The sequence below is a fragment of the Lineus longissimus genome, chromosome 6 (assembly GCF_910592395.1).
Source record: "Lineus longissimus chromosome 6, tnLinLong1.2, whole genome shotgun sequence".
NCBI classification, from domain to species: domain Eukaryota; kingdom Metazoa; phylum Nemertea; class Pilidiophora; order Heteronemertea; family Lineidae; genus Lineus; species Lineus longissimus.
Genome location: NC_088313.1, coordinates 18,809,521 through 18,822,327, shown reverse-complemented (window position 1 = coordinate 18,822,327; position 12,807 = coordinate 18,809,521). Strand labels below are relative to the sequence as shown.

The 12,807-nt window shown below is 40.5% G+C and overlaps 1 long non-coding RNA gene across 3 annotated transcripts; it reads right to left on the bottom strand.

The window, feature by feature from the left end:
• Positions 1 to 22: 22 nt before the first annotated feature.
• LOC135489351 (uncharacterized) lies at positions 23 to 12,117 on the bottom strand. 3 transcript variants are annotated; one of them, XR_010447137.1, is made up of 8 exons: positions 12,055 to 12,117; positions 9,885 to 9,960; positions 9,174 to 9,242; positions 7,631 to 8,313; positions 6,957 to 7,064; positions 6,141 to 6,265; positions 4,638 to 5,008; positions 23 to 1,964 (listed from the first exon to the last, which is right to left on the bottom strand). It is a non-coding gene; the product is annotated as an uncharacterized LOC135489351 (long non-coding RNA). The 3 variants fall into 3 exon arrangements; XR_010447139.1 differs by lacking the exon at positions 23 to 1,964 and having other exon boundaries at positions 4,282 to 5,008; positions 9,889 to 9,960; XR_010447138.1 differs by lacking the exon at positions 23 to 1,964 and having other exon boundaries at positions 4,282 to 5,008; positions 11,935 to 12,072.
• Between the last annotated feature and the right edge of the window lie 690 nt (positions 12,118 to 12,807).

Genomic DNA, 12,807 nt, shown 5'->3' with positions numbered 1-12,807 from the left:
CAAGTCAATAAAAAAAAAACTGTTTCTCTTTCAAAAAAACTTTATTGTTGTGCATTACAAGGAAAACACATGACGACTTGGAATGTAGTGTAGGAGGAAACCCGCATACCGGGAGAAAACCTACGCAATCGGAGGGAGTCGCCTTCTCCATCACACAGGTGACAGGTGCTATGTTTTACATGACTACATTGTCAATTACAGTTTATACAATGATCGTAGTACATTATTTTTTTGCTGCACCACTCCGAAAGCCCAATACAAGAAGAGGACCAGGAGACAGGATATCCCTTAAAGACATGGTCAACTTCTTTACAAGATGTCACAAAGAAACACTGATAAGTGTCCTTGCAACACAATGCTAAATTGAGATCAAACACAATAGACTCAACTACTCCACCACAATGGTTTCAGCTAGTACTAAATCTCTTCATGCATTCACCTTGTTTAATACATGATTGAATAGCTATTGTATTAAAACCTATTGTCCATGCCTTCAGGTGAGCCATGTGAGCTTACAATAGGTTTGGTCACTGCTGTTGGTTTGCAGGACCCAATTTGAATAACAAAGGAACCACATTTGTCATGGCCGCTGGACAGAGCTGGCTGCCACTTAGCATGACAAAAGGAGCAGTTCTAACATGTCATTTGCATGACAAAAGAGGTGACCTTGACAGGGCAAAGATTAAAAGTTAGCTTTGCCATACTTTTTGCCAAGTCATGGAGTCTTTATTAGATCTCATTTAGACATTTTACAAAATATTTACACACAGGATTTACAAATACATTCATACAGGACAAACATTTTAAAACGCCTAAAAGTTGACGTTTTTAAATTACACTTTTCTCAATCAATTCAGTATCAAGTCCAAAATTGCCATGACGGCAGGTACCATTGTGCTCACCTATTGTTCAAGGAGATGCACCCATGGACAAGCCTGGGGTAGCATCGCCACATAATTGAATTTAGGGTCCCTGGTAAGCCGTAACAAAACATGCATACATGCCACCATGTCGAATGACACGCTTTGACAACAGCTCACTGTGTGACCACTGGGGATGGATAGTCCTTAAATGTTCAATAAAACAGTAAGAGTTTATCTAACTGTTTTAGTTCAATTGGAAAGATGTTTTGGTATTTCAAGAAGGAGGAAATTCAAATTCAACATATCACTGTTAGTCATTTGTCTCTAGCATGAAGGTACATGTATTGAGCAACTGAGCCAGTGTGATGTATGGTCCAGGGCATCGGAGCCCAGGCCATGTCAGTTGATTCTGTGATACTGATGAGATTGAGAAACAGCATGAAAGGCCTACAGTTCCATCAGACACATGTGTTCTTGTTTCGTGGGGTCAGCGAAACAACAACACATGGACCCCATGTCAAAGTGATGGATATACCAGTAATCAAATTAATATCTGATGAATTAGGTGATTTTTAAGCAGAAAAATAACTTTTGCCTGAAAAGAATTTCAAGGTCCACATATGCCCAAGGCGGCTGTTGGCTCCTCTGGTAGCCACAAACAACCCATCCCCCCCAACAACATTGTTGTTCTTTCTTATCTTTAGCACAAAATTTAGCTTGAAGATTTTGTTTGGGTTCTGGCGTGCCTTATCATTGGCTCCCTTGTTAGCAAGAAATACCCAACCCCCCATAATTTCAATTCCTTCTTGGAAAAGTGTAAGATTTTGAACCATGGCATGCACAAGTCATGGTGATAACCAAACACAGATTAAAATAATCTATGCTTGTCTTAAGCAAGGTAAATATTCGCCTTCTCACGATCAGAAAAATTTGAATTTTCATTAAATCACCTTTCAATCAGATATTTTGATAAAAACAATAAAGCCTACGGTGACAAAATACAATCTAACCGTCATACTGTTACTTGACGGCGATGGGAGCATGGTTGGGATGTGCTGGGTCAACAACATCCTTCTCCCTTCTGTGGGATGGCTCATCATGCTGAAAAGAAAAAGACAACATGAAATTAAGGTTGTTCATGTAGGTGCGCACATGCTCAAGTTTATAATTCAATGTCAAGGGGCCATGGTGCTGACCGTATCTTGTAGTTAGCAGACTATTCATGCTGGTTGAGAAATGTGCTAGGTTTCAGGCAAAGAACTTTTCGAAAACATCTTCTCTATTAAACCTTCATTCAGGACTCTCACTCTGAGCGCTGCTTTGGATTAGCAAGAGACACAAATCTGTGTTCCTCCTTGACATGCCTGATGTCATTAAAATGACTAATTCCATCAGTCAAAAGGGCGGTTCGGTTAAGGAACATTTTCCAAGTCATTTTCGGGATTTTGGAATTGATACCAAACTGGAGGTTTTAGGTTGTCTCGCCAAAACCGCGAGGGTGCAGCGAAAATTTAGACCAAAATAAAGGCGGAGCCGAGGTTAAGCTCCACCATTGCAGTTTTGGATAGTCAATCAATACCGACGCAGCACCATTACCCAAGCGGCCTAACCATAACCGCTGAACTCAAAACGAGGCTTTGTTGGCACGACGGTAAAGTGCGGTTCATTCTAAATCAAGGTGTTTGAGAAGACCAGTTACAACGCAATTTTCATCAGAATTGCACAGATGATAGTTTTAACCATTCTTTATATTTAGTGCAAAAAAAGGTGTCGCCATGATACTGCTTATATTAAATCGAAGTTAAACAACACACTTTCACATCTTTCTGTACTGGGAACTGATGATGCACCTATCTGGATGATGCATGCAAGATTTACAATCTTTAAAGGTTCCACTCTACTCCAGAAAAGTATAATGCCCTTCTAAAACCAAGTGACCATGAAATTCCTCAAGATTATATGATAGAATTTTGTTAGTTCAAGAAAAGCTTAACTGCGTGGAGTTTGATTGATAGTCATTTGAATAAACCCGCATCTCACTTTTCTGAATGAAGTCTTGCAACCTGAGTTATGATGAATTCCCATCGAAGATATATTAATTGGAACCATTTCAGGGAAGTCAACTGAGGTCAAAGAGGTTCCATAATGGCATTGCAAGACTGATGAAAGGGCAAAGGGGTACTCCTCAACATAATTACATTCTATGATTTTGGCCTACCCTGTATTGATATTTGGTTGGTGCATGAGCACACGTAGAACGGTCTTCAATTCACGATCTATAATCTAGTGAGTAGCACTATCAACTGGTGTTGAATTGAGTTGAAAATGTCCCCCTGGAAAAAGCATGGCCAGCCCTTTTGTTTTTGGACAGATTATGGTGTGTGGTTCTATCTAGAGATCCCGACCGTCACTACCTAAGGGACCACTACCTAATCTTCAGCTGTTGTTTATCAGCAGCAGTTGATATTCATGCAAGTGCCCGGGCAGTTTTCCAAAGAGAGGGAATCAAAAGGCAGCCGCCAGTTAGACAAGATAAAGTTACACTAAGTCACCAATAGGGGTCCCTCACATCTCACAGTATGTCAAACTATTCACGCTGTGTGATATATTTAGTGCTGAATCTAACCTGGACCCAGTGTTCTTACTTTGCTTATTAGACACCTGAAGATGGCCAATCTAACCCCCCTCCTGCCTTTAGTCCCCCTTTAACGTGATTCAAGCTCTCGATGTCATTCCTTTGACTTTGTAAGTACATTAACTTATCCTGTTTACAACCTAGCAGTTTAATCTATTTAAAGATCAAAGATGCTCTGCTCTTCATTACTGTAATCACTTGGAGCAGTTTAAAACAAGCCAGAAACTCCTCAGCGGATATCAGGTAACAAAAGCCTACTTATGACTCCATGCATATTTGGCTGGCCATAAATCCCACCATAAAAAAACTGCACTCGTCCATGTAGGCCAGCATGTGCGACGTCACGAGATTGTATATGTCACGTCATAACGACCTCTGTTGTGGTGAGGTGCGTCATTTTCGTAAGTGTCCAACGCTATCGTCTCTGGTAATTCGTTAGCTAGTCACTTAGTCATTTGATATTTGTCCCCAGTGCAGCTCCCAGTCGGCAGATGGTAACCAGAAATAGACCACACCCTATCGAATGCCTTTCTCAAGGAAATATCTAAGAAGGACGCTATGAAGGATTCTTGTGACCCTTTTGTCTAGATCTGTTTGCTTAATACATTTAAACTGAAGTCGGAGATCACACCTCCTTATCACTGTCCCGCTGCCACAGTGGCATTCTTATGAGAAAAGGCGGACCTCAGTACTACATATGGGCAAGACACCGAGAGAAAGAAAAAATTGGTACTGTTAAATATACTGTGAACATAATGAGGCGGTTCCTTTGCGGCTTTTGCCCTCCCAGTTCCATTTGTGTAGAATCTCGAACGTATGACAGTTTTCATGTTTTCAAAGCATTTTTCCGTGTAAAAACCATATTTCTGAATGACGCAATCATATGGAAGAGCAAGCCTACATGTGTAGAACATGTAACAGATATTACTAACATTCCTTATTGTCTAGTTCTTTTTCAACATTACATTGTTTTACTTATTAAGATTGGTCAAAACTATCATCACTGTGAGTTTGATGAAAATCGCACTGTAATTGTCACAAAAACAACGTTGAAAAATTGTTCCTCAACCTCTAAATTAGGCCAATCGTTACACCAATCAAGGACATTTGAAAAACTGAAATTGATTTGTTTATATTACCAGTGATGGCATCCTTCCGAAGGTATGAGATAGGCTGTCCTCATGGCGGCTGCAGGATATCATGTCTGGGCTCTATGTCCATAGCTTTCCTTAAGTCCAGAGAGTCCCTTCGGAGTTGGAATGTCAGTATAGTCTATTAGGACATTGTCATTATAGTCTATTAGACTGACAGACATTCAAGTGTGCAATCCATCCGCACAACAAACACATTCCCTTCCTGATCTTAGCGAAGGTTCTCCTTGAATTGGTCTGTCAAGGCAACGTTTGCTGAACTGTGGTTCGTCACTCCTGTACATGGATATCCCTCGGCACAACCATTCGATCCACTGAATCCACTCGACTCTCAGTTGTCTGCCCGTATCCGTGAGCGCCTGGAAAACAAAATTTAAGGTTACTCCATTGTTCTACCATAATTAATGTACTTGTGCCATAGGGCCTTTCATTCAGTTTCATCAAATTCACCGAAGTCGTTTATGATAAAATCACAACCCTTAAATCCTACACCTTTCGTTAAAAAGGTGAAGTTTGTAATTGAATTTGAAATTTCCAATTGCACAAATGTGTACTAGATATATGTAGATTTCAAAACTGGCACTGCCGTTGTATAGAAATACAAATACCAGAAGCACCCAGTTTCAGCAAACTCGTATGCATAATAACTGTTCTACAGCATTGTGTATAACTGCAGTTCTATTTTCCTGGACCACCAGTAATTATGAACGGCGTACCCCTTAAGTTAAAGCCCTCACTCAGCCCCTTATCTCATCGCGTCTCGACATCTTGTCTGTCCAAAAAGAATAGTTTGCAAGTTTCAGGTTCCTAGTCTTGATATCAACAACAGTTGAGATTTAATGTCACCCTACTTTTAACTCTTTACCCAGTCTATGCTGAGAGCTTTCAGTGGAACTGGAACTCAGATTAGCTGCTCAATCAGCACTACAACCTGAAAATTTTCAACCGGTGAGCCCGGGAGCTCATGACCGCTTGTCAGAGACCCAAACCACTGCACAACTGTGGCTCTTTTACTTTTATTTCCGACACAGTTTGTATTTAGTCAGGAGCATTGCAGTGACAAAATCATGGACGGAAAAAATGCAATATAGCCTGTCTATTTTCAGTGCAGCCACAGAACATATGGAATATTTATTGGCATACCCTAGTAAATACTAAGGACCGAGTTCGTTGGGTTTTACGAGTGCAGTATATGCAGGGTATATACAAGGTGGCTGAAGTGGGTTTTTCAAAATCGTCACTAGTTTCTGGAAGGGGTTGGATGTTATTTAAGAAATGTGTTCTTGTCTTAATTTTCTGAAAGCCTTTACCAATGACCACAACGCTGTACTACCGTACTTTACACTTGAGATTTGCAATTCAATTCCAAACTGAGGTTGCTATTGTGCAGTTTGAAGATAAAATCCACCGTTTTGCGACTCATACTTTACTCCAGTAATGAAGCGAACTCAGCCCATGGCGTGTTCAACCATATATACTGTTTATATTTACCATATATGCTTTGGATTCCTTCGTCATCCAAAATCTTTGAGAGTCACATCTACCATAGCACGAATTGTAGATCTTGGTTGAGTGGTTGGGTCTTCTCAACAGCCAACATCTCAATCTGCAGAGGGCTAGATAACAGGAAAAATACATTCAAGGACCTATCTCAAAATGAATAGATTGAAACCAAACGATTTTTTTCTTTTCCTCTGGGTGAGGTTTCGATTCCAAATGTGGCCACCAGGGGGCAAAGGTTAAAAAATCATCAATGAAGTCAAAAGCACCCATCATGTCCAAGTCCATTTTTGTTCCATGTGGACAGGTGAGCACAATGGCCCTGGCCGTTTCATTTTATAAAGTGACACTGCTGGAAAGATGCTCACGGGCCATTTTCTGGATCAAGTGAAGTGAAGATGTCTTTGGTTGGCAGCATTTTCTTGTGGAAAAATGTTGATCGGCCACACTCTTTGCTCCATTCACTGCTTCAATCCATGCCCAAGTGGTATTATTCCTAAGGCCAAATTGCCTTGGATTTTTATATCCATGCTTACGTCTGATATTACTAATAACCATATATAAAATGTAACTCATGATTTGTCCAACTAATCAAGATCATCGAGGTCATGTTGCCCATTTGGCTGTTAACTAATGAGCACTCTCGGTCAGGTGGTCTCACTCGGGGATAAAAGTTCATGACTTGGCCACCAGGGTGCGGGTTCGGAGACATGAAATATGATTTTTTTTTCCCTCCAGGTTGGACAATTACGAAGTTTGTTTCATGAGTAGATATAATATCAACCTGCAGGACTAAGTGATGCTCACCCTGTAGACTGCAACATGCAACATCGTCTTTTGTGTCCCTTGTCCTTGTGTCCCTTGTCTTTGAGGCCCTGGACCTTGTGGCCCTTGTACAATGTTGGCTCGGGCTGCCTAAAAAGAATCATATTTTTGGTTGAGGGGTTTATCTTTTTTCTGAGCGTTTCTACAGCATGCTACTTTCACACTGGATCCAATTTAAAACTGTTTTCCAGAGAGCACTCTCCGGAATACGAATTGGCTACACCACACTTGGCCTAATCAGCATGCAATTTGATTTGAAAAGTGCAACTTTTGCCGCGTATTGCAGTAACGTGCCTTTCGCGGATGAATGTCCTGTCCCTGCCCTTTGTGGTAATTAGAAGATAATCAAGACAGGAACAAGCTAGTGACCTGCATGCCCCCTGCCAATGAATAGACTGTTTTAATACGTATTAACGCCAACACTACACGTTTTAATGAGAATCAGTTAATGCGAATTCAATAAAACACATTCAATTGTATTCTGAAACCAAATTGGTTGAAGCGGTATCAATCTGTATGAACAGATTTGAGTGTGGCACCCCAATATGTATAAGAGTTGAAATTCCACGTCAGATTGATACTTTTTCGGAGTTATTTTAACATCTTTGTAATGTTTCTTTTAATCCAGTCGTAACTGACGACTAAGTGATGCTTACCCTGTATGGCTCCAACATTGGCAGCAACATATCCTTGGGGTCCATCCAGTGTCTTCTTGGCTCTCGAGCTGGAGGCCGGCTCTCCTTCTTCATCGCCGTCTTGTCGATTTCAGCGGGTGTATATTTTAGCTTTGTGAGGCACAAGGAGGTTACGAACACTGTTGTTATCCAAAGAGCCCAATGTCTTCGTCAGTACTAAACAGGTTTAGCACATGTACCACACGGACACGCCTGACATTTCGTCCGACGAGATTCCGCAGGCTAACAACAGGTCTTAACCCCAGTCATTCCATCCCCCTCGAGATCAGGTAGGGGATCGCTGGCCAGCTATTGCTTACTATTGTTAACAGTCGTAAGACTTATCCCGCCAACACTCTAAAACAAGGGGACCAATTGAATGACTAGCGACACGCAACCGTTAATTGCCCCCATCAATCAACCACAATGACTCAAGGGGAACACGTACTCTGAACCTAAGTCCATGTCATCACCGTCGAAACTTAGATGAGGACCGCAGAACAAAGTGGCAAGCATGCCTGGGACCCAGCCACCGCGCCTTGGACATGAGATGAGATAGACTCAAGTCGCCAGTCACGATAACCAAATACACCAAGCGTATAGCTTGAATCGAACCCGATCTATCATCGTCATTGGTCACCTGGCCTGGCCTGGACAACTGAAAGCTGAATAGGTTAAAATAGATGATAAGCAGGAACCAAAAGAATTACAACTATTATAGCTAGATAACTACGATAGCTAGATAACTACGATAACTACTCTAACAACTAGAATAACAACAAGAGCTACAAAATGAGCAAGACAGTGATCAGACACACTTCCAACTCTCACACAACGGTCACCATACTCCATAGTCCCCCCCCCCCACACATGACCTCCCGCACCCTTTCCCTATCCTGTCTCAAACACACACACACATCATATACTGTGGTTATGACTTTTGAACATCCACTGGCATGAATTGCTGATGGAGGCGTCACTGTCAATCTATATAACATGTTCAAATTTGGTGTACATTGTAGCAGTGGCTTTATTTGTGCATTTTATAAAAATACAGTTTTGAATCCTTGTTCTCTCAGGAAAGTGCACATGAAAAGGTCCTTGCAATGGGGATAAAAGTTGGATGTGATTTGCGATATTTTTTAAATTTCAGTATTAGTTCATATACTTCATTGACAAGGCTTGATCTATGACAAGTGTTTGACTTGCTTATTGGTTTGTTATATCTTTCACTAGTCATACTTACAATATTCAACTGTCAGTGTATGGCTTCTATCAATTTTCAACACGTGATATTGCTTTGAAACCGAAGCACTGAATGCAGGCAAATCTGCCATTAGCATTGTCAGTTAGCATATTGCTGTAACTTAGAGTGACACATTTGGGGATTGACTTTTCACTTGAGGCCTTCAATAGCTTTGTTTTACTACTTCACTGTTTGAATATTTCATTCTAATAAAGGTTTAAAAAAATTGACAGTGGCAACCCAATCAACAATTTGGGCAAGTTGTTACTTGATGCATACCCTTCATCCGATCGTCTTGCGGTTCATCCAAAAATCTTCAGTTGCAATTGCGGACAAGGTTTGTGGCATCTGTAATGATAAATTGGAACAAATGCATAATGCACTATTTACAGCAATTCTAGTGTTTTTAGTCATGAAATTACTGCTTAAATATGATGTTGAATTATACATCATTTTTAGTCATGAATTAGGTTTCCTTCATGAAATAGATAGACTTTATTCCTTTTATTTCATACAAGTTTGCCATTCTTACGACTAGTTATAACAAGGATTTATGCAATTTTGGGAATTAGGGAGTTGAGATTGGTGACTTGGGAAAAGGGTTAGGGTTTGGGTCAGTGCTAGGAGGAAGGGTTTGGGTCTGGGTTAGGTTTAGGATTAAGACACAAAAGTGAATATAACCGTCGTAAGAATAGCCAGTAGTTTGTATGAAAAATCCAATTGGACCATCAGAAGGACAGAGCTGTGGCCTTGTACTTCTTCAAAAAATGTGAGCTATAGTTCATTTCTCAAAACTCATGGTCAACCCAAAACTAGCAACCAATGAGATGGCATAACCGCTTCAAATATGGCCTCCTGATTTAGTGACCCGATTGTACTCTCCAGTTCTTTTGCGCAAAAGCACGCAATTCTCATATCTTTTGTCATTTGACATTATGGCACCTCTCTAACCAATTGGAAAGTCAGAATCTAATACTATATTATACATACCTACATGTAACCCTTCACCTTGCAAACCACACCAGTGAGAATCTTTTGTTGCAATTGCGAACAAGGTATACGTCATCTGTAATGATAAATTGGCACAAATGCATAGTTCCAAATTCCTTAAGTTGAGAGCAATTTTTCATCTTTTTCTCAGTGACCTATAGTACGAATAGCCATCTGTCCTATAAAAGGGGCATAATTTGACTAAAATTTATGTACTTGACTCATTTTTCATTTCAAGAATTTTTACATACTTCTTGGGTTCTATTATGATCGGGGTTGTTGACTTGACCAACCTCTCAAGGTCACGGACCGACAGGGTTCAAATTCCATTATTTCACCAACTGGTTATATTTTGTTTTTCAATTGAGATGGTTCTTATTTGGTTGAAGGATGAATCTAAGTCCCTCTATGTGTACGCCAAATTTCGGCAAGATCAAAATTCAAATATGGCCGTTGAATCACTGAAATTTCATATTTTGTATATACCGAAGGGTGTTTGTTCAATTCCACTTCCACATAATGCCTATACCGGCAGCAAATTGATGCTGGGCAGTTCATGTTTTGGTGGTATGATGGGTCATAGTCTAGTGCCATTGTGCTTTTTGGCAATCCTTAAAATGGTTCTTGGAGGTAGATTCTTTCTCTGTATTGAAAAATACAAAGACAAGTTGCCCTCTTCAAAAATCAATTGGGCCTATAAAAATAAAACATGAATAACGTCAAGCTTCATTTATACAGGTGATACCCACCTTGTAGAAGATTTGTGCTAAACACAAGTAATTTTGCTATTTCAGATGTTGAAATAAGTCAAAATTCAAGCAAAGCCATGTGCACCTTGCTGCAATGAATGTTCAGCCTGCACTACAGTCCAAGCCAAAGCAAGCATTGGAAGGCATAAATGTGACAGGTAGTGGTTTTATGTAACACTCCCACACATTCTCTTGAGGTTGGCTATGTCTTTTGTCGCTCCAAACAATCAAACAAAGGTGTCAGATGGCCGAGGCTAATCCAAGTTGGTAATGTGATTGGCCAAAAGTATTTATGAATAAGTGACCAGTTTGATTTTGGGGGGACTGATTTGGAAATATTACAGGGTGTTAATCAATAGTGTTGCTAGTTGTAGTGTTGAATAATTTTTCATATGTGGTTGGTTTTTTTTCCTTTAACAGTTTCTTCCAATAAAAACCAAAAGGAAAAATGGTGAAAACCTGAATGATACTTAGCCATTCATTCACAATTTTCATTGCCAAACTTCTTTTTGAAAGAATTCAGTCAAAAATTAGCAGTAACACTTGATTAACACCCTGTTGTAAGTCAGGTTGGTCAGATTTTTTTGTTTTCAACAAGAAACAGCTTTTATTCCATTAAAGATTCTTTTGGGGATTAATCTATTGGATTAAAAAATGTCATGAACAATTTAGAATAGCAAATCCAAACAAAATAGAATACATGATTTTCTTGATTGGGGGTAAAATTATGACTGTGAGAAATTTATGAACATTTGGGGGGGGGCGCGCGAACCGAAAAGCAGTGTGGTGTCAGTCAGGATTCAGTCAGGTTGCAGTGTTACCTTACATTTTTATGGCAGTGTTGAAATCAGTGGAACTGGAAAGCAGTCATAGGGAAAGTTTTTCAGTCACCGACGGTTTACCAAAGCAAGCAGTTAAGCAGCAATCAAAATTAAGAGGCCAGGAAGTCATAAGCAGTGGTAAATAGACGACAAATTTATGTCCTTGACCCACGTCGGTGCAGACTTTGTCACTGAGGCAATAATGACACTGACAGTGGTCGAGTGTGGTAAACACAAAACCACACATGGCACAATAGCTACTATCAGTGATGTCGGGGATTGAAGACCAAATTGATGTCCAAATAAAGTAACTGCACACGGCCTCGAAAATAATGATCTAACAGACCGATTGATGTGTATTGATGCCCACACCAGCTGTTGACTGCACAGCTCCCAGTCCCAATGCAGATATCTTGCAGTGGGTATTCATAAATTAGCCCTACAGCACCTACAGCCTTGCTGAAAATACAACTTCAGTACCTGTCTAGATTACCCTTTTGCATTCACTTGGTTCCTTATGTGTTCCAATTCGAACTGTCTAAAACTCCCCTATTCTAAATATCAAATTTCGGGTAAATATCGAGAAATATGAAGAGCTACCATGATTTCTTGTCTTGAATGATGGTTGACATGCAAATTCAATCCTACTGGCTTCCTGTCTCACTCTCAGGTTGCATGATGGGTAACACTGACTTTGTCTGCAATTACCAGTGCTTTACACTCAACGTGGTTTTTAGTCATGTTGAAAATGCCACGGGTTCGATCAGAGTTGGAGAAGTGGAAATCAGTGGTCTTTCAGTAATAGGCAGTGTTTTTGAAATATGTCGACCATAATGATATGCAAGTGGCAGTGCTTTGCAGTGGTCTTTTCAGTCAAAATCAGTGGTTTTAAAACATTAAGAAACAACAACATGCCTAAGACAGTCATATGCAGTGGGGCTTTCAGTCAAAAACAGTGTGATGCAGTCATTTTCAGTGCACTGCCTTTCGGTGAGGGGGGGGGCAATGCAAAATGATATCCGTCGGTCAGGGATAAAATCAATGATCTCTTATTCACCTTCAGCCGAACCATGTACATCACACGTGGCCCAAATCCCCCTCTTTGAGCTGGTTATCGGAGTCTCATGGACTTCATCGAAGAACTACGCCATCGCCATCTCCAGGGCAATATAGGAACTGAAAATACCAAACGTATTTTCACGGTATTTTCAGTTCCTACATTGCCCTTGAGATGGCGATGGCGTAGTTCTTTCATGAAGTCCATGGTCTCACTAACCGGTGAGGAGGCCAGGCCTACCTGCCTCCAAAAATGACGCGACGTCATTTCATGCATAACCCAGTTCCAGCGGCTGG